Source organism: Pezoporus occidentalis, unplaced genomic scaffold, assembly GCF_034315485.1.
Source record: "Pezoporus occidentalis ecotype Australia unplaced genomic scaffold, CSIRO_AGI_Poc_V1 ctg11, whole genome shotgun sequence".
In the NCBI taxonomy this organism is placed as follows: Eukaryota; Metazoa; Chordata; class Aves; order Psittaciformes; family Psittacidae; genus Pezoporus; species Pezoporus occidentalis.
This window is the reverse complement of record NW_026912886.1, coordinates 10727921-10749114: the sequence shown is the minus strand read 5'-3', so window position 1 is coordinate 10749114 and position 21194 is coordinate 10727921. Positions and strand designations below refer to the sequence as shown.

Below are 21194 nucleotides of genomic sequence, written 5' to 3'. Positions count from 1 at the left end.
TGACAATGGATGCTACATATTTCTGGGTCATAAAACCTAGTCAGTGTTGCACAGTTGCACAGCCCCTTCATTTAACAGGACTTGGGTCTATCCCTACCTCACCCCTTCTATGCCACATGCAGGCTTTACAAGCCATCAAGCACTCCAGTCCTTCAGCCATATGCATATAGGACATTGGCTTTCCAAAGCACACTTCCCTCTCAACATACATATCTGCTCCTACAGGCAATAACAGTGACCCTTTTCTAGACCCAAACTCCTCATAATTCCCCCTTTGCTACATTCAGGCACACAGACATGTACGTGCACACAAAAGATGCACACAAAAATGTACAGGCACTTCAGGTATCCACATGCACACAGATACATCCCTTGACCATGCTCATATTGATGTTCAGCTGCCCAATCCACACTTAATGCATTTTACACATGCAAGTGCTCACCCTTACTTCACACACTCTGTGGCATGTCTGCACCAACCCCAATGTATGCACCAGCCTTCTGCCAGTGCCTGCTCTGATGACTGCTAATGAGGGAAAAATTAGTAAAAAGCAGCATTCTCGTTGTCTGCTTCCTCTCACTCATTTCAGGTGGGATGCAGGAAAGCAAAGCATGGTTTTACATCCCAAAACCAACAGCATCTGCAATAACAAAACCCTTCAAAACTGTTCAGTTTTGGAACCTTGACATCTAATGATCAAATACAAACCATAGCAATCCTTCATTTTGCAAATGCTGCATCAAGGGACAGCACACTCCTCTTCATGTGAAAATATTATGTTGGCTGTCCTATTGTAAAATGAGAGACATAGTCACAGCAGAGCGATTCTTAGCAAGGACCGAGCCCTAGGAGTCACAGAGGCTTTGAAATACACCACAACAGGCTTCTGGGACTGAGCTGCAGCTGGCCAAGTACTGCAGAAAGCAGTCTGCGTTTAATGTTCTTGTTTCGTCTTTCCTAATGAGAAGATACAGAAATCTGGCCACAGTACACTCAGGGAGATGAGTGCAGTGTTTGGGGCTCAGGGATTAAACCCCTCCATGCATGAGATTCTCTGAAGCCTGTAGTTATCCCAGGACAGAAATCTTCCTAGGGACATGCATGGGGATTGAACCGTTTTGAGTCGCAGGCAGAGTCTGAATGAGCAAGCGCTGGGATGCTGAGCCAGCCACATCAATATTTGCAGTGTTTAAAATTTTATTGAAGATAATATCAGAAATCTCTAGTCTTTATGGCTACAAGACTTTATCTTCTGAACATGGCCACTGTAGTGCTTCCCATGTGAATATGCTTATGCGCAGCTCAAAGCAGCAGGCATGAGTCTGAGCAGGTGCAGAGCACAAGGAGAAAGCAACAGAGCGCCTCTGATGCAAATGTGGGTTCAGAAGAGACCCAGTTACTCCTGAAAGAAAGGGGATTTTTCCCTATTTGTCACCAGTCCTGATGCTTGACAGGAACTATTTCAGGGTAATTCCTGGTGAATGGTTCACTCCTGGTCTTTCTAGGAGAAACATGATGCTAACAAAGATGAAAGGACAGTGTTGTTCGTTGGCAGAGCACCGTCAGAAAAGCTGTGTTAAGAAAGTGTGAACTCACACAGGTTTTACCGCTGCTTCTTAGCATCATGAGGTATAATGTAGTTGAATGGTGAAGAAATCCTTCCCTCTGGGTTAAGACTGGAGAGCTTTCACTCTGGCACATCAGGTTCAGGGAACACAGGCAAAAACTGACAGTCTTATCCTGTTCTCTCCCCTTGGTAGCACAGACTGTCTGGAGCACCCTGGGGTGCACCCAGCTGAGCCCTGGCTCCTGGCTCCCTCTTGCTGCTCAGAAGAGCCTCCTGCGAAAACAGAGACATTGTTGAATATTCTCTGATTTGATCTGGATGAAACCTCTCATCAGATCCTGCTGCTCTTCATGGCAAAATACCCACAGGCAACAGAGTCCAATTTTTACCCGTTCAGCTTCAGGCATAAATTTGCTGTTTTCAAAGTGGAGACAGCATCAGATGGCAGAGCGAAGGGGGGAAAAAAAAGTCCTTCACCAGCTGTGAAAACTGCCCTTTTAATTTTCATGAAAAGATATGAGACAAGAACAAAAGAAATGTTCTGCTGGCTGTTTTATTCCTCACTGGTGTTGTCAACAGTGAGCGTTTCCTCTCAGCATTCAACTCCTAGTTGTCATTAGATGCTGGATCTCTTTTCAGCTTCCCTCCTTTCTCCTTTGTGAATTACATCCTTCTAGATATCACCTCTTGAATTTACATTCAACTGGGGGGGGGCAAGCTTTATCTCTTCTGCCTGTGACATGAAAACGGTTGTTTCCTCTTCTCCTACCCAGTTCCCCCTGTTGAAGTAAATTCCCTATCTGTTTCTCCTACTCCACTTTGAGGTCCTGCTTCAGATGTTAGTCTTTCTGTTTTACATCTACATTGTGTCTCATTAAAACTGTACATCAGTCCAGATTTCTCCTCATTACAACAGGCAGAGCTTATGGGAACACAGTTATAATGAGGGCAAAGAGTATGGCTCAAAAGCAACTGCTAATAGCTCATTAGCAAAAAAAAAGACACCACTTTTGTTTCCTTATTCCTTTTAAACATCTGAAAGTCATCCCCTTCCCAGCCCATGGAGGTTACCAGCGTTTAGTCTTCAAAATCAAGGCAAAGCTGCCTTCTTCACTGAGGACTGTCTCACAACCTTACAAGTGTCCTGGACTCCTGTGTCCTGTGATTATATCTGCAGGTGTTTGTGAGTCACTTAATGTGGTTGCTCAGTGCTCATTTATCACCTCAGTGCTCATACTACAGCTGGGGAGCAGTGAGGGAGCAGTGCTGTACACTGGCAACCCAGCTGCTGATGCTGTTTACTTCACTACTTCAAGGTGGACCCAGTCCTGCTCTCTGATATTCTCCTTCTGTTCACTCATAGTTGCTTAGGTTTGTATGTCAGCCTGACCCACATTTGGAGTACAGATGCAGTTCCAAATATTTTCCAGAATCTTGGTGTGAGATCCTAGTCCTGGCTGGTGATGTATTGAACACATGGGAAATGTCAGATTTCCCTTTTTTATGGAAATTGACAAAAAAGAAGGAGGTTTTCAAGCATGAAACAAGCTTTAAAAGAGCCCACCTTGTCTTTTGTCCTCTTCCCCTTCTGAGTAACATTCAGTAGGAGCTGCTATATACCTGGAAGTGTTCTCAAGAGCTACCCATTCTTTCAGCTGTAAAGGAGAAGAGCTGAAGTCATTGCTGGGCTTTACCCTGCCCTTACCTCAGCAAGGAGGCTGAACACTATGGAAACGATGTGATAATCAAGTACAGACCTTAGAATTTATGCGCCTATATTGTTGCATCACTGGAACATCTTTCAGGATGAAGCAATTTACATTGTAAAATATCAGCGCACTAAAAAGCATAGGAGGAGCTTCATTGCATTGACAGCCTGGCTCATGTATTCTTATTAGCTATTCACAGTGTCTATCAGAGAAAAAGACTATCATTGATGATGTTTAATGCTGCACTTTTGCTCCTTTCAGTGGAGGCTCAAAATATAACATTTTGACAGTCTCACAAGATGCTGAGGCTCTTTTTAAGTGAGAGCTGGCATGGAGGGTGCCGCTTCTGAATGGGTGATGTCTTCAAAGGACTGAAGAGTGATGAGGCCACAACTTGATTGTACCTCATCCTCAGGAAGATTGTGGCTGGTGTCATCTAGCAAGCTCAAACTCCTGCACTGCAGCTGCGAGGCATTTAGGGAGCTGCTTGCTTCGGGCATTGTGTGCGGCTGACTGTGCTGGTCAGTTGAGATAGGAAGGTATCATCTTCCCTGCAGGACTGTGCTCCTCAGTCAGAACTAGGAACACAACTACGTTTGAAAGAAGCACTTTATTTTTAGCTTATGGTTCATAATTTTGCTTCTGTACATCACGATGACTCATGCTTTTGTTCCTCCTTCCTTGCGTGAGTGCTTGAAGAGAAAACATGATTCTTTCTTTGGTGCATGGTCTCTCTGAGGGCTTGTTGTTGCAGTGAAGTCTGGCAATAACAAGGGCTTCTTTTCAACCAAGCACTTTTTCTGCTCTGAGAGTTTGGAGAAATGTCTTCTTTTTTCCCTAAGAAATGCATTGGTTACACCTGTCTGAAACAGAAAAGGCCTCCAAATGGAAAAGGAGCTATTAACACAATGGACAAGAGGCCATCCCATGCATCAAATCCCGTTCCTCACATCATGCCACCCCTTTAGCAGATGTTCAGTCCAGATGATTCCCCAGAACATCTGTGCCATATCTTCTACCTGCTGCAAGCCACAAAACACCTCCCTGCAGGACCCTGCAATAAACTTCAGACCCTGTGTAGGAAAGACAAAACCTTCAAACCTGCATTGTATTACAGAGAAATATGGAGGAGATCAAAGGCAAAGAAAGGAGCAAACAGCTCCCAACAGTTACCTCATGCTTTCTACATGCACTAGGACTGACTTTTCCTAATGTAAAGCCATGGCACTGTGCTAACAGCCAGCACTTTTTGTTACCCTGAAGCTCATGGCTCACCTAAGCTTTCTCTGATCCCTCCAGTGAGCCATTAGTGCACCAACTGTTGTGAGGTTGTTTTAGCAACAGTTTGAAAAGTGATTTTTTATGAGCTGTTTATTACCTTCTCAGATTTATTATGTTCCATTCAGACCGATTATGTGAAGTAATAATAAAAAAACCCTCTAACAAAAACGCGAACTAAAACAAAACAAAACATTATTAATAATTTCTTCCTTTATTTCTTTCCCCAACACTTTTGGAATAAATGTCAGAATGAATTCAAGTCAACATTGTCAAAGGCAATCATTGGTCTTGAATATTTCAAACTTTGAGTACCTAAATGAACGTTCTTGTGAGTAAATTTACTCGCAGGAGGTGATTTATGGATCCATCCCCAGGTGATTATCTATCTCCTTCCTCTCTTAGGAAGCTGGGTGTCCCTGGCTAGACACATAGATGGACACATACCTTCGAGAGGAAAACATTCAAACTTTCAAACTTTTTCAGAGCGTGATGGTGCTGATAGGAACCTCTCCATAGTCCAGATCTGAAGGACTACCAAGCAGGGGCTGTGGGAAGGATTTCCTCCCCAAGAATATGGAGCTATACAAACTAATGTCAAATTGGTCAGAAGCTTCTTAGCTAGATGGTAAAGGCGAGTTCTTCTGCCAACAGCACCAATTTCTGTGATTATCCTTTGGATAAAAGCTAGTCTGTTGGCAAATTAGTTTTTTTCCCGTTTATGTTGCATTTTCCCTTAATGGTCCCAGCTGGAGCTCAAAGCCACAAATTTCAGCCAAGTTCCAGGTTTTGCTGTGCTTTGGAAGTGATGTTCATGGAAGTACATGTGCAAAGTAGGTACCTGACCAGCTGGTCCCCAACATGGCTGCAACAAGCCCAGTACCCCTCCATCCCAGCCTCAGCAGCAAGGGAGTTATCCCACTCCCCTTGTTGCCAGTGGGAGCAGGTTACTGACTGTAAAAAAAAGCCCTGGGAATTGCAAGTTGAGGCCCTAGGAAATCCAGTGGGACTGAAGGTTGGACACATTTTCACTTTCCCCTGACAGTTAATGAGATTAAAGCCCAGGAGGATTCTCTGACAATTACTGAGTGTGATGAGAATGTGGCTCCTGCTCAGTGATGAACAGAGCTCATACGAGCAGCCTTCAACAAGGAGTTAGTGAGTCTTCACAGGAGTAAACATACCCTTTTTGGGTGTGTGAAGCACCAATGTGCCCCTGACACATCACTCCTCATGGTTGTTTGTTTTCTTTCTTCTGGTCTGTCCATTGACTGAAGAGGCCACAAAGAAAGAACTCTTCTTCAGCCATGAAAAATGGATTCTCTCAGGTTTAACTGTGGCATCAAGACAGAAATAAAGATCTTCAGTCTCCCCCGTAATTAATACCCATCCATCAGCTTTAAAATCACCTGTGTATAATAAATGCAAGAAGCTAAACATATTGCTGCTGAGCTTCTGCTAGTTGTCATCCAGGCAAGACAATTTATGACACCTTTCCTGAGCATCCTGTCGAGGGCTCATTCATGTAGTTCCTCTAAAGACCAGATGCAGTCTTGAGAATATGAGAATTCAGAGATTTGCCCTGCTGCCTTATCATTCCTGATGAGTGTTCTTGTTTAATCATTTCCCTGCATAAAGCCTAGGGTTCTCCTGTGTTTGTCTGTGTCATGTTAATAAAGGTCCATTTGGGAGGACACTGGGTGTGGAAATGATTTGACCGAGGTTAAGTAACAATTGTACAAAATTGTTTTGACATTATGTTAATATCTGCTCATGTATTATCCCCAATTTAAAGTTAATCACCAAAATTACCGTTGCAGTTCCCAAAATCTAATGAAATAAGATTTGCTGAGGTGTGAATAATACAGAAATTGAGAAGCGCACAGTCAGTATATAAAAGAACCAAAATAAACTGCTAACTTTAACTCTCTGAGTGCTCATATAAACTGAGCTGAGTTCATAAGTTATATCAGACCTTTAACACTTTGATATCATGTTGGCGACTGAGCACTGGAATGAGTGTCCTGCCTGCATGCCTGTGTGTGCACAGGGCTCAGCGCACAGGGATCCTGCTCAGTTGCCCAGCCAGATGTTTCATGAATTGGTGCTTTTACGGTCAATGGGTTTGATCATGACTTGGCTGTGCTAGGATAAACACATCTGATCAGGGAAGATAAAGGCAGACCACCACTATCATGAAAAAGCATTTGAAATAAGTGAGTTCCATAAATTCAAATCAAAAAGCTGAAGGGAAGCACAAGGAATCAGAAGAGATGGAGGAGTCTGTTTGTCTCTTGTGTTATACCGAAATGAATATGGAGAAAATGGAGAAGGAAACATCAATGCTTCAACCAAACAGCCTGTTCTGCAGCTCACTGTTAGCTAATTTAAAAACAAAACAAAACAAATACAGAATTAGGTTTGAAAAATCAGCTAAATCCATTCTCACGTGGAAGTCTGGTGCAGGAAAAATTCAAAGCAAAGAATAGCTGTTTCTGTAGAAACTGGAAAAAGGGATATGATGGATATGAACCTGTGCTTCAATCATGGCAGGGACATATATAGTAATTAGATCTGGAAAGGGCATCCAAACAGCACACCTGAAAGCTTGTTGCCTTAGATGTGCAAGTGGGCGTAATGGGAAGGGTGGGAGAATTGTTAGGCTGAAGACTTGGCTGAGAAGGAAGTCAGTCAGAGACACAGCTGTGATCAAGGCTGGGTGGCTCAGGGTGAATTTGCAGGGAGGGTTCTATGTTCATCTGGGCCATTTCAGGTCCAGGGAGCAGGCAGAGAAAGTCAGAAACAAGCAATGTGTAGCTGTGGCAGTGGTGCAGAAAGCAAAACACATGGATCCAGCTGCCTCACAAAAAAAAAAGGAAAAGAAAGAGAAATGAAAACTAGTTATAGAATACCAGGTTGGAAGGAACGTCAAGAATCATCTGGTCCAACCTTTCTTGTCAAAAGCATGGGAGGGACCCAAGAAAGGAAGGAGAAATCAAACTCTGACAATTGCAGCAGCTTTCCTTCAGAGTTGCCCCAGGGATAACTAAAAGTTGCCATGAATTACAGAGCTAGTTCTTGTGTCCAGACTGAAGTACAACAGACAACAATGACTCACTTAAGGTGCTTATACAATCAATAGTAGAAGCAGCCACAGATGATCCAGTCTTTGATCCTCACTTCATACCCCAAACCTGCTGACTTACTGGGCGAGGCAGTAAGGTTCACTTTTCCTGATAGAAAATTCCACTTTTCACATGCAAAATGAAGCAGTCTGCATTTGCATCTAGTCTTCATGAGGCTGGGTCTGCAGACATATAGTCATTCACAACCCCACCTGTTCCAGCACAGTAATTGCAGCTAGTTTTGTGGATAACAAGTGCAATTTCAAGTGCAGAAACAAGCTTGAAAGAGGATGAAGACCTGATCCTCTGTATGTCTAAAAAAGCTACAGAATAGATGCATTGTTTGCTTTAATAAATTTCACATGGAGATTTCATATCCTCTCTAAAGCGGTTCCACCAAATCCTGTTTTCATCCTTCTCACTTACCAATATCTGTAAAATGACCCTTTGGACACTTTGGTGTTGGGACTTTTGCTGTGACGTCCGAATGAGGATGTTTTGATTCACAAAAATGAAGAATTAAAGATGCTTTTCTCTTGTCATTTTAATTATTTTTCTTATAGTATGATGGAGCCAAATATCTACCAGGGCAAAATTGTTAGCAGCTCCCAGAAATAAGAGAAAATGGCCCAGGCATAACATACTTCATGTGTGGACTCTAGCTGTATTTCAAAAGGAAAGCTAATACATGGAATTACTCCATAAATTATTGGAGTTTGAAATAAACCAATTGCTACAATGGTTAGGAAGGAGTTACATTTTAGAAGTGTTGGTAAAACAGGGATCCTTCTTCCCTGAACTTGAAAGTTCACGTTCACAAATCTGCCTTTTGTAGATTTAGTCTAATCTCTCTTGCCTTGTAAGTACCATGAGAAAACTGAGGTAGGGAACATGTCTTCTGGTTAACATGGCATTAATGCGGAGCTATGTGTGACGATGTCACCCTCTTGTAGTTAGGAAGTGTAAGTGCACTTAACTGCAAGTGTAAGCTCTGTGGTAGCACAACCTTTAGTCACATCAGACTGCCTGAGGCACTCCAGATCTTGGAAGCCAATTAGCCCCAGGCTCAGTTAATACCGGGCTGGGAGTGTAAGGGGATTGCAGACTCTGAAGGCACAAACTGAGACCTGTGACCACAAGTGCAAAGTAAATAGTAAACCATGGACCACAAACCAATTTAAAAACCAAAATCAAAATAAATCTCTGGGTCCCATTACTGTCTCCTCTCTTAGTAGGCAGGGATCAAAAGGAAAGAACCCCTTAGTGCATAGTAGCTCTGGAGAAGAGCTAGACTCTTCCAAACTGACCTACTAGCCTAGTTAAGTCTTTCTATTGTATGATCTCTTGGAATAACTTCCATTTCTAACATAGTTTTGTTAACATGGAGCTTTCCAGACTCATCCAAATCAAAACGAACACTGGTTCTAGACAATTGCTAATTAGACAAGATTTAATACCTTAGGAACCCTTTGCTTTATCCTTGCCTTGCCCATTTTGCTTTTAATTAGAAAAGGCTTCGTGGACAGACTGGTGCCTGCTCAGCCATAATTTTTTATCTTTCTTTGATTAACAATCTCAGCACCATCTGCATTAGCAAGTGTTCATGATTCATTGGCCCTTCTGTTTTCTTGCAGAGGCTTCTGGGAGGTTACTAAGAAACAACATTTCTGTAGGGCTCTGTTATGGTAATATCCAACATACACAAGATTACTCAATTCATTACATTTATTTAGTATGCTTACAACTAAAACTACAAACTCCAATTTCTATGGACAGTTGATTGCTCTTAAATCTAGTTACAACAGTTGTCTGAGCAATCCCAAACTTCTCATGACTTCAGGCAAAGAGCGGCTGTTTCAGCTCTACCATCTCTGTAGCTGAGCAAGCCTTCAGGTTTTGTGGGTGAGTTTGGCTGGCCTCTTCCTACAGAAAACAAATCATCTGCAAACTGGAACTCCAGCCAGTCTTGCTGAATGGCTCACAAAATGTTCACTTAGCCTGCAGCTGGGATTTGTGTTGTCTGAGCCAAGTTTCAAGGGAGGCAGCAAGGGTTTCTGGTATTGGGTGGATGTCAGGCAGGTTATGGAAGTTATGAGCAAGCGCTGATGCCTGTTTCAGACCCAGTGTTCAGAGATGCAGGCTTAGCAAAGCGGAATCCCTGAGAACTGAAATCCTCATGTAAACCCTGAACAATTGCAATTACAGCTCTCACTGCTTTTTCCTCTGGGATGTGGCTGTCAGCTGAGGCCCATTTGTACATAACCTCAGTGCTGCGGATACAGCCAAGGCTTCTGAGACAGAAGTCGTTTCATTTCAGCTTGTGATGATGATGCTTTAGAAACCACAAGGAGAAACTCCTGCTCACAGGTCTCCTTAGCCATCTCTCTGAGTCACTTTCCAAGCTTTTTGGCTTCTCCAGAGACACTGGGCTGCTTTACTAATAGTTTCCATGGCCAGCCAGCCTGAACCACTGTCCGGTCCCCTGCACACAAGGATTAAATGGTGGATTACAGCTCTGGACTCTGATGTATTTGCTCTGCCTGAGCACTGCAAAGCTCTCTGGGCTCTGTTCTCTCCTCTACACCTTGGCCTGGGCCCTCCTTGAAATTGCTTTCATTTTGTCTGCAGGACCAAGGTCCTTCTGGATCTGAAATCATAAGGCATCGAACATCTTAAAGCCATGGGCACACACCGGCCAGGGGAATTTACCGGTTCAGCCCCTGCACAATGAGCCAGGGACTTTGCAGCACAGACTGGCAAGTTGGATGGAAGAAGAGAGCTTGGAAACATTATTAGTCTTAAGGTGAGTCCTGCTTTGTGTCATTGGCCTAGTACTCTGCTCAGGGGAAAAAACAGATTATTCCTGATATAAATCTAGGATCAACAATAAAAGACTCTTCATGGTGGATTTATTAATCCATCTTGCTCCAGGCTTTCTAAACAAAAGAGCTGTGTTTCTTGGCTGGCTGTGAGCGAAAGAGGTTAATACCAAAGACTGCACAAGGTTCTGCAATTAGACAATTTCTTTGTAGCCTAACGTAGGCACCAAGATGACCTCAGAGGCCTTTTTTGCTGTTGCAGAAGCATATTGGACAAGTTTTCTCAGCAGCTGTGCCTTAGTGTTCCATATTAAATGTGCTGATTATAAATTACAACAGCTACCCTAGGATCTTCCTATCACTTTGGATTTCTTCATGGCAACTTTCTTTCTTTTCCCTTGCCTCCAAGGGGTGCTTTGCAAATATGTACCATCCGGTGGGAAAGCAGATGGAGGATAATAAAAGTTTATGTTTTATGGATTCATACAAAGATTATTCTGTCTTTTTTCTTTAAAAATATATTAAAGAAAAAGACTTGCCTCATATTTCTCTTTAGGAAAAGAAGTTTCACACTAACAGGGTAGAGCTCATAGCCGTGGGAAAGGTGGAGGTGTGCATAGCCACAGTATTTGAAGAGACAGAGATATCGGAGCTCATGATGCAGATGTATTGTTATTATTCTTGCTTTGTCACAATTTAGGGTTTTTATTTATATCCTGGTTAACCCCTCCCACCTGTACTACTTCCACCCACACCACAGCAAGTCCAATATATGGTGTATTTCTGCTTGCTGGAGTGAGAAGTTCATAGAGGACATTTGGGGAGAAGGGCTAATTGCAGCCCTCTTGGCTGTCTGGGAGAGGGACACATCAGCTCTGCAAAGTGCCCCAGCTGCTGGGCATCAGTTCATCATTCACTTCAATTTCCTCTGCTGAAAGGCCTAGGCAGGAGGAGCTGTGGCTCAGTTACTTGGGCAAGGAGATGGGGTCTTCTTTGATTGTGTTTTTTTGAGTTGATTCTTCCCTCCTCCCCAAACCCTAGCCCACTTCAGCTGTAAGATGTGTTGCTGGCTTTGATTCCCTTTAAATAACTGTCTCATCTGCATTGCTTATGATGTTTTCCTTTCTCTTTAGTGTTACTGCTGGGAAAGGTTTATGTGTAAGAGCTGTTGGTCTGGTGTGAGCAACTAGTGAAAGCTACATTATGATCAGGTGCATTTATTTTTCCAGTTGCTTTCTGGGGATAGCTGGAGTGTCCATGCTCTCTTAACTGAGGTGTGATTTTTCACTGAGAAGCAGATGCTCTTTGTCATGGAGGAAAAGGAGCACAAGGTCCTCTTCAGCTGTGTAGTTGTACCTATGCCCTGTAATCAGTGGGCTTTATCCCCATTTGCAGTGTGGCCCCTGAAAACTAGAGTGGCGTGATGGATTTTCTTGCAAGAATTTATGGCTCTATTTACTCTTTTAACTACCGGTTACAAGCTCTTAGAAGCGGTCTGTAGATCCCAGGAGTCCTTAAGTAGCAGATTGAAAACATAGTTTGCAATTGTTTGAGAGCTAAGCTCAGAGCCCAAGTATTTTGGCTGGCTTCTGAGCTTTACCTCTTTCTGTTTTCTTCCCTTCTCCCCAGTGCACTCATCCATCTCAAGGGACCTGAAGACTTCCAGCTAAAAAGAGCTGAATGTTTTAACAATGGTATTGTAAGCTTATTGGAACCTGAAACAAAGCAGGAGGTCTGCTACTCTGGCCTTTATGCTTATTGTGAACAAAAGAGCTGTTAGGATGAGGTTAGTGGCACATACCACCTCTGAGTTGGCTGAGATGCAGGGGCACAAAAGCAGCTACTTGATTTTAGGGACAGGCATGGGAATGGGGCTCTCCAATCAGAAAACCATTGAAAAGTCAAACTGCTCTGGCTGAGACTGATGCTGAACCAGTATATTTTAGACCTGCTGTTTATCTGTTGTGTGTATTCTGCTCTAAAGCTGGCATACCACATAGAAGTTAGGAGTAGCTTGTTCACAGTTCAGGGGAAAAAACCCTCAATACTGAATGTTAAGGGCCTTTTTAGACCACAGAAGAAAGGGATGTAACAATTTCCAATGTCTGTGTCTAACATTGATTTCCAATTGGGAAACAAGGTGGATGTTTTTAACAACGGGATGATGAACCCCTGTAGTGGTTGCTTAAGGGATGTGGCAAGATCTCTGTAACTTAAATCCAATACCTCGAGTTCAGATCACTTTCCTGAAGGAGGCAATCCAGCTCAACTAGGAGTTCCTGATCTCAGTAAAGAACTACTGGGTGAATTTTTACATCCACAGGTAAGTGAGAGGTCAGACTGGATGATCATAATGGTCTTGTTTTTTACCTTCAGGGTTGAAATCCTTGAGCATGTACTTTATAAAAGTGAAATCAAAAAGATGAGAAAGGTCTTACAGACAAATATTGCCTGCCAAACCCAGTTATCAGGACTGCAGTTCAAAGGGATCTGGGCCCTTGCTGGGCAAGAAACATTTGACCACTGGTTATGGCAAAGGATGGAAGTGCTAGGAGAAGCAAGAGGGTTGCAAGAAAAGGGTTTCCAAGCTCAGGAAACCTGCATTTTCCTGTGTAGAGAAGACTGGAAAGAAATATGAATTGTCTTAGGCTAAGCTAAAGTCTGTTTCAGAAGAGAACCTCTCAGAAGGGTGCAGGACCCAGCTTAACAGTGTGGCTGAGGGAACAGAAGAAGTAGGAGCTGCAAAAAGGCCATAAGAGTGGCTCTAAGCATGAGTGAGGATGAAATGGCAGATAGGCAGCTAGTGCCACAACTATGACCTGTCTCAAAGCTTGTTTCCTCTCCTACCACTGCACAGGCGTGCATGAAAAAGGTAATCTCACACCTTTAGTGTTTCCCTGCAATCTCTTGTAAGACAGCAAGAAGAGACCTTGCTTTTCCAGTGCAGAAAGTGGGGAGATGGCAGTTCCATTAAGGAGTGTTTTCAGCCAAGCTTGCCTTGTTTCTGATGCACTGCGTGCATACAGGTTATGAATAATTTCTTCCCTAAGAAATGAGCCCAGGTTAAAAATAGCCTCTGCATTTAGCTGCTTGCTGCCTCCTTCCTGCTTGCTGAGGCCGGAGATCCGCTGAAGTGCTGGCAGTCATTTTTAATGTGGAAATGTTTAGAAGCCAAAATTGTCTGGCACCCCTTGCCAATATGGGGAGCTCTGGGGATAGCTATAGGGCAGACAATCTGGTTTTCTCCTTTCCCTGGCCAGGAAGGGGAGGGTGGGAAGTTCTCTCTGGAGACGACTTCTCCATTGCCCATTCCAGCCTTGACCCTCTGCTGAGGTTCTTAACAAAGAACCAATTAACACTTGGTAGTCATGGGATCAGAGCATGGTTTGGGTTGGAAAGGACCTTATGATCATCTAGTCCCAAACCCCCTGCCATAATCACACCTCACACTAGACCATGTTGCCCCAGGCTCTGCCCAGCCTGGCCTTGAACACTGACAAAGATGGAGCATTTACTGCTTCTTTGGGCAACCTGTGTCAGTGCCTCAGCACCCTCACAGTAATTTTGTAATATAGTACCTGGGATTGCATTAAGATAAGATACTTTCAAGACAGACAGACGTCTTAGTCTGGCATATGGGACAGCCCCCTGTGTGTTAACACCAGCCCCCTGTTACTGTCAATGGTGAACTTGTGAAACAAGACATGTGTCTGGAGGGTCTATGGTAACACTTGTCCATCTCTGCTGCTCTGCTGTGGGATTATATCTGCAAGGAGTGGCCAAATCTGGAAGTTTAGGACCTAAACTATGCTGGTGATTTCTCATCAATTCTCAGCTCAGTGTTTGCAGGAGTTTGTCACCAAATGAGAAGCTGGGGCACAGAAAGGTAGTAAGTTTCCCTCATCACCTGCTGACCTGAAGTACTGAGTAATAGCCTCAAATGGCACTGTAAGGAATGAGTGAGGATGACATGGGAGGTGGGCACCTAAAGCCACAACTATTCCTGTAGTTCCTGCAGTTTGAAATGAAATAATCAGGATTAAGCCCAAAGGCATTGATTAAAACTATGCAGCCACACTGGTGAAGAGGATGAAAACAATCAGGATTTTATGCTCTGAACTGTTAATGCAGTGGTTTCTACTCTGACTAATAGAAGCTGTTAGGGTGGGCAGGGTTTAGCAGAACTTTCCTGAAGAAGAGATGGAGACTTCAGGTCTCTGTGCTTAGAGGAAGGGAAGGAAGGGGGAATGTAGGAATATAAAACATCCCCTGACACCTCAGACATCAAAAACTGTGAAGAATGTCCATGGTTGTCATGGTTTTGGGCTTCTTGAGCCTGAAGTTTGTTCCCTCAGTGCAAACCTGAATGTTCTCTGCTCATCAAATGCAGCTATGCCTTTGCTGTGGGAGCATCCCTTCCATGGGTCCTCCAAGTCCTGTCACTTCTCCCCTTCCTCAGCTGCCAGAGCAGAGCGTGTCCTCAGGTCTCAGCCTTTCTTCCTTTTTTTATGGTTACACCTTGTCTGCTCACAGCCTCAGAGATTCATTATAAAAAAATGATCCATTTTCCAGAAATCACAAGGTTCTGTGTCTTCCACTTAATTGTTGTTTTATTTTAATAAGCAATTATGTTTTGAAGGCACCTCAATGCTCCAGGCGTTACCACTTATCACCTGCTGAGTGATTTAACGCTAGTGAAGCACATCCCATTTGCAGGTTGGAATAGGGCCTGGATCCAATAAGCAGACAAATGAGTTCAGAAATACTCCATGTTTGTAACTCACTGCTTATGGTTTCATCTCCTTGTTCTCAGAGAGGAGTCAGTTATGTGCTGGTGGGGTTGGAGGGTTGTCTGTTCCCTTGCTGTTCAGGTAAGAATCAAAGGGCTCATTAAAGGCTGTGAGAGGCAGAAGACTGTTGGCTGTTCTGTACTGTTTCCACTGCCAAGTATCTTCTCTCTCTGCTACAGACCACAATACACTAGCTGCTAAATCAACCCACAGCTTGGGTATCCTTCGTGTGAGAGATGCAAATCACCCCCAGTGTGAGACTGCTGTAGGGGCAGGAAGCCAATGCGTCTCAGCTCTAGAACTGATATGGAAAATAAATATAGGAGCATGAGAGTTGTTGGTTGTAGGAATAAATCCTGAGCATTTCCACAGATTGCAGAATAGACACCTGGGTTATCAAGCACTAGGTGGCTTTCTCCTGGAGCTTTTATGACCTAATTGTTTGGTTTTTGTCCTCCCACAGCTCCTTGACTGCCAGGTGGCACAGTTGGAAGCCTATTTGAAAACAGAAACCCATTACATCTTCTATTTTTTATGCCGCACATTAAAAATAGGACGCAGCAGCCAGGTCTGCATTGAGCTCCTCAGCTGGGAGGCTGAGCAGCCCAGATCATGCGTGCCATGGGGTGTTATTATCAACATTATCTACAGGGTTAGTATGAGTGCCTATGCTCCAAGGTGTGTGTGATGTGATGGTTGGAGGCAGTCTTGGGCATAGTGACCATAAAATGATGGGGTTTTTGATTCTTAGAGAAGTAAAGAAGAAGGGTCAGCAGAACCGCTGCCTGGGGCTTCTAGGTGGCAGACTTGATCTACTTAGGAGACTGGTTGACAGAGTCCCTTAGGAGGCAGTCATGAGAGTCTTGAGACTCTCAAGGCAAGTCAGAGTCTTGAGAGCAAAGGAGTCCAGGTAGGCTGGGGAGGGAGAGCAGGAATGAGGTGATGTGAAAGGGGGAGGGTGGTGTTCTTCCTGCAGGGAGCTGTTTCCTTCCCACTTGCTTCCTGATGAGTCTTTTGGGGGGAGTAAACTTGAGAGTCCTTTTCCATGCTGAAAATGCTTGTTTAAAACTGTAGTTGCTCTAGAGTAAGTAGGGGGTAGAAGTCCCTGGTGAAGTGCTGTTGCCTATAGACATGTCCCCTGAGGTGGACTGAGCTGGTTTGCTTCTGTTCAAAAGCTGCAAGCTCTTGGCCCATGTAGGCAATGCATCCTGGCCACTTTCTTCTCCTCACTGCCCATTTTTCCAGCCAGGTTTTGGAGAAGCACAGCCATTTGTAAGCAGCAGCCATCCTGAATTACATGTCAGGACAGCCTTTGTCATGTTCCCACCTGTGCATCACCAGAACAGGCCCAATAAAAAGCCTCATTTCTCTTTATTTCCTTGTGATTTTACCTCCCCTGTCCATTTGACCTTCTACTGTCATCCTCTATTTCTTTCTGGCCCTATGTCTGCTTTTATTTTGAGAATGAGGATTCCAACATATCTCTCAACAGAGAGAACACTACAGCTAGAAAAGTGTATGTGTCAGTGTCTGAAAGTGTGGAGCTTGCAGAGGCTATTCCAGCCCTCCTTTCCTATCCAAGTTCTAGGCAGTACTTGCTCTATGCCTGTCTCATCCCCTCCCAGCCTCAGGCTCCCTGGAGCTGGGTTAGGATGCCTCAGGATTCTATTTTCCACAGCAGTTCTGTTGTTCTCAGCTTGGATTTGGAGCACAGCTCAGCAATGTTTACTTGTCACATCCCCACCAGGCTGGGGACAGCAGTGCTAATATTGCAACAAATTTAGCAGAGCTCAGTGATAGGATGTGACCCAAATTGCAGAGGGGAAAAAGAAGCAGCTCTGTAAAAAATGAAATTCCTCTGGATGATAAATTCTATTAGAAGCAAATAAATAAAAAAGCCAGGTATACAAGGGGCACATCCTGATTTTACTCTTAGTGTGATTTGAACATAATTTAATGGGGCTCAGCTAAGCAAGCAATGCAGAGACCCTGAGGGATAGGGCTACATTTGCCGAGAAGTCTACATCATGCTTCCACAGCAGTAGGAGAAGAGGTGTGAATGAGATTGTATAGGATCAGATCTCTTTCTCCCTGTTGGAAGCTTAAAGAGATTTGAAATGCACTTGAAATCAAATAGACAAAGCTGTACTTGCAGATTGTGTGGGCAACGTGATTTCTCCTGCCCTTCCCCAGGGCAGAGCTCACTGAAGATGCCCTATGACAGACTTGTGAAGATAGGACTGAGCTCTAAACCAGTGTGCAGGCCTGCTGGGGGATATGATCTGGGGCAAAATGAAGGTAAGAAAATGGTGGAAAACCTCAAAGTTGAGAAGTACCCAGAGTTTCTTGGCTGAAGATGTCCATCTGCTCATGTTGGAGCTAGATGTTTCCAGCCCTAACTAGTCTATGAATCTATGATTATCTGTATTAGAATAGATCTGTCAACCTTTATGGACACATCTGCTGCTTGATGTAGGGTCCACACATTCCTCCCAGCCTAGTTATTTTGTTTCCCTGCAACTAGAAAGCAAGGCTTCTTTGAAACAAGATATTTTTCAGACAGCTGAAAGGATCCCCTTGCTGCCCAGCACTTAGGTTAAGAGTGAAATATTTGCAATTCAATTGGACATGCTTTTAGAGCTGCAGTAAGGAGGAGCAACCGCTATCTAAGAGTGCAGCAATTATATAGGTGTCACTTTATGCTTGAAGAGCCTGAACTTGCACAAGTATGGCATACAGAGATACAGGGCTTGGCCTGACTAGTGATGGTTAAAGATCCATTTCTGAGTTGCATCAGAGCACAGTCCAAAGGCCATTGAAGGATGTGACCCTTTAGAGTTGTAAAATCCAGACACTGGAACTGGAGATGAATCTCAAAGTGATCTTAAAATGGTGACTCCATCCTCCTTCCACTTGTCTTATGGAGGTAAAACAAGTATATTCCCACAAACATTCCCTCTAACATTTCCTCAAGTGTTGTTTTTAACTGTTGCTGTTGAAGTGAGGTGATGTTTTTCATACACAGTCTTGGTGAATGTGCCTGAGGCAATGCTGAAACATAAGTTCTCCAGCTTGTCTGTCTCCACTCTTTCTACACAAGGCTTGGGCTGGGGAATGAGCAACTACTCAGTAGTGTATCCGAGCCACAGGGGAATGGCTGGTGCATCAGGAGGGACACCTTGATAGAAAAGCCATTTGAAGGAATATTAATTATCAGGCAGCTAGTTCTGGACAATTGAATCTCAAATCCAGATGTTCCTGTTCTAAGTGCTTTAGCAAAATGCTGAATTGATTACTATCTTGTGAGTTCTGTGTCTGTGTGTGTGAGTGTGTGATAAAACCCATGACTGCTGAGCCAAAGGGATTGTCTGATGATAGCAACACAGAGCAGCGAGTTTCTCTTCACCTTTTTGAACTTATGCTTTTTTATCAGAAGGAAGCCAGGCCAGGTTTCAGAAATGTTCTTTAATTTATAATCCTTATTGTAGTGTCACGGTGCTGATTAAAGCCACTGAAGGCTCCACTGTACATGGTTGGATTGAAATAAAGAGGCATCTGTTTGGTCTGAGCCTTGCTTAAGGAGAGACTACAAATTTAAGGCCACCTTGATTTCTGTATGTCTATATAACAGGTAGAAGGACAGGGGGAGCAGACTAAAGAAGAAATGAGCCATTGGGATATAATGAAATCAACCTGAGCTTTTAACTCAGGCTCTAATTGAACCAAAGCTGAAGTTGGAATAAGAAATTCTTCCCCCTCCCCGGCCCTTACGCTCCAACCAAGCTCAGAAAGGTCAGCTAGAACAGCTTTATACTTGACATTTTTTGGGGAGTGGGCTCTAAGCACCTCAAGGTAAGGGAAGATGTGTAACAGGTAAAGTGATATTTTGCAATGAGATTATAAGGTCCAAGAGATTTGACTTATATTCCTGCAGCTGGACTGGAAGAGGTTTTGTTGCAGGCCAGATCCATCTTCTGGTGAAATCACAGATGTTCAGTGGAAGCTGGCATCACCCTAATGGAGATGATCCTCACAGAAATGTTTTTTTCATAGTGATTAGTAGTCTGGTGCTGAACTGATCCAATGCAGTTTCTTACTGGGGCAAACACACTGATTTCAATGAAAACATTCTTGGCTCTTGGGTCCCGCTCCTTTTCCATACTACAAAAGCTAAGCTGAAAGTAGTAAAGGAAGAGAATTAGATCCATGCTTCTGAAAATATGAATGCTTTTGCTGAAAATGTGAAAGGTGCTTAATGGGCAAGGCTCCTATACAAAACAGCCAGATTGCTGGGCAATACTAATGTGTTGTGCTGAGAGGGCAATTTTATGTTTTATTTTTACCATTCCTCTGCAGAGTTCCAGGGCATGAAATTCTGCTGTGTTAAAAACCAGTATGAAGACCTCAGCACCTTTCCAACATGACTGTTGGAAAAAGACAGCTTTAACAGGGGAAAGAGATCTGAATTTGATTTGCTGAAATACCCATCTACTTATCCTGTGGCATTCGGTTACGCTGGATGCTTTTGTTCCAGCCGGGGTTGCTCATCTGTGAGCAACAAACTGATGGCACAAGCCTCTGCACACAACCTTCATGCTCCTCCGTCTGTGGCTTAAGAAGGTTCACAGACCACATCATTTGCAGACACTGTCTGGATATGCCAGTCTCTGCCACCATTGATGTGTGCAAAAACAGGTAAATCAGGGTGAAAAGCCAAATTGAGGGCAGCTGTAAAGTAGAGACTTAATAGTTCTAATATGCAGAAATTTAAGAGTTATTAATTTGTTCTTTAAAAAAAATAGTACCTATTTTTAGCTCTCAAAAGAGGTTGTTTTTTAGGGATTAGTGACAGGTTGTGCTGCCAAGGTGTGTAGGCTGATTTTGGAGAAGCATCCAACCAGCTTGAATGGAGGGTGATGTCTTACAGACTTCTGAGAGCAGCACACTAGCCACAGGAGACTTTCTATTAGACTTGGGCTGTAAACACTGTAGCTGAACTGTTCCTCGTTATAGACAGTTCTAATGCAGTCAGCTCAAAGGGGGCAGCAACTGTGAAGGAATCCAAGATGCCTTGGCTCCCCTTCTCAATGATAAACTGAGTATGCTTCCTTCTGAAAGAACTGTATTGGTGTAGTGGTTCAAGCCCAGTCAGCCACGCAGCTGCTCACTCTGCCCCCTTCCTCCCCCCTGTTCCCGGAGGGATGGGGAGGAGAATCAAAAGAATGTAGCTCCCACGAGTTGAGATAAGAACAGTCCAGTAACTAAGGTATAACACAAACCACTACTGCTACCACCAATAATAATAATGATAAGGGAAATAACAAGGGAAGAGAATACAACCACTCACCACCCACAGACCGATACCCCGCTCGACCGAGCAGTGATCTAACCCCTCTGGGTAACTGCCTCCAGTTCTACATCCTGGGCATGACATGCTGTGGTATGGAATACCTCTTTGGCTAGTTTGGGTAAGGTGTCCTGCCTCTGCTTCCTTCCGGCTTCCCCTCCTCCCTGGCAGAGCATGAGGCTCAGAAAGTCCTTGGTCAGAGTAAACATTACTGAGCAGCAACTAAAAACATTGGTGTTATCAGCCATGTTCCCAGGCTGAAAGTCAAAAACACAGCACTGCACCAGCTACTAAGGAGAAAAATGACTGCTACTGCTGAACCCAGGACAATTGGATAAGGTAAGGCATCCTGGCAGCAGGACTTATGGACCTAACCTTCATCCTATTTGTGAACAAAATATGATAAAGGAATATGGGAATTTTTTCTTGTCTGCATAAAGCTACCTGATCCCATTTTAAATACCATTGATCCTCAACAGAAATTGTAACCTTCTGGGCCATGAATCGACTGGCAAGAGCTATGCTCTGACATAGCTCACATGGTACTAAAATCCAAAT

General features: G+C 43.7%; 1 long non-coding RNA gene across 1 annotated transcript; it reads left to right on the top strand.

The window, feature by feature from the left end:
* Nucleotides 1-12132: 12132 nt before the first annotated feature.
* On the top strand, nt 12133-20318 carry LOC134169880 (uncharacterized). The gene is made up of 4 exons (XR_009967049.1): nt 12133-12285; nt 12737-12822; nt 14335-14447; nt 19646-20318. It is a non-coding gene; the product is annotated as an uncharacterized LOC134169880 (long non-coding RNA).
* The last annotated feature ends 876 nt before the right edge of the window (nt 20319-21194 follow it).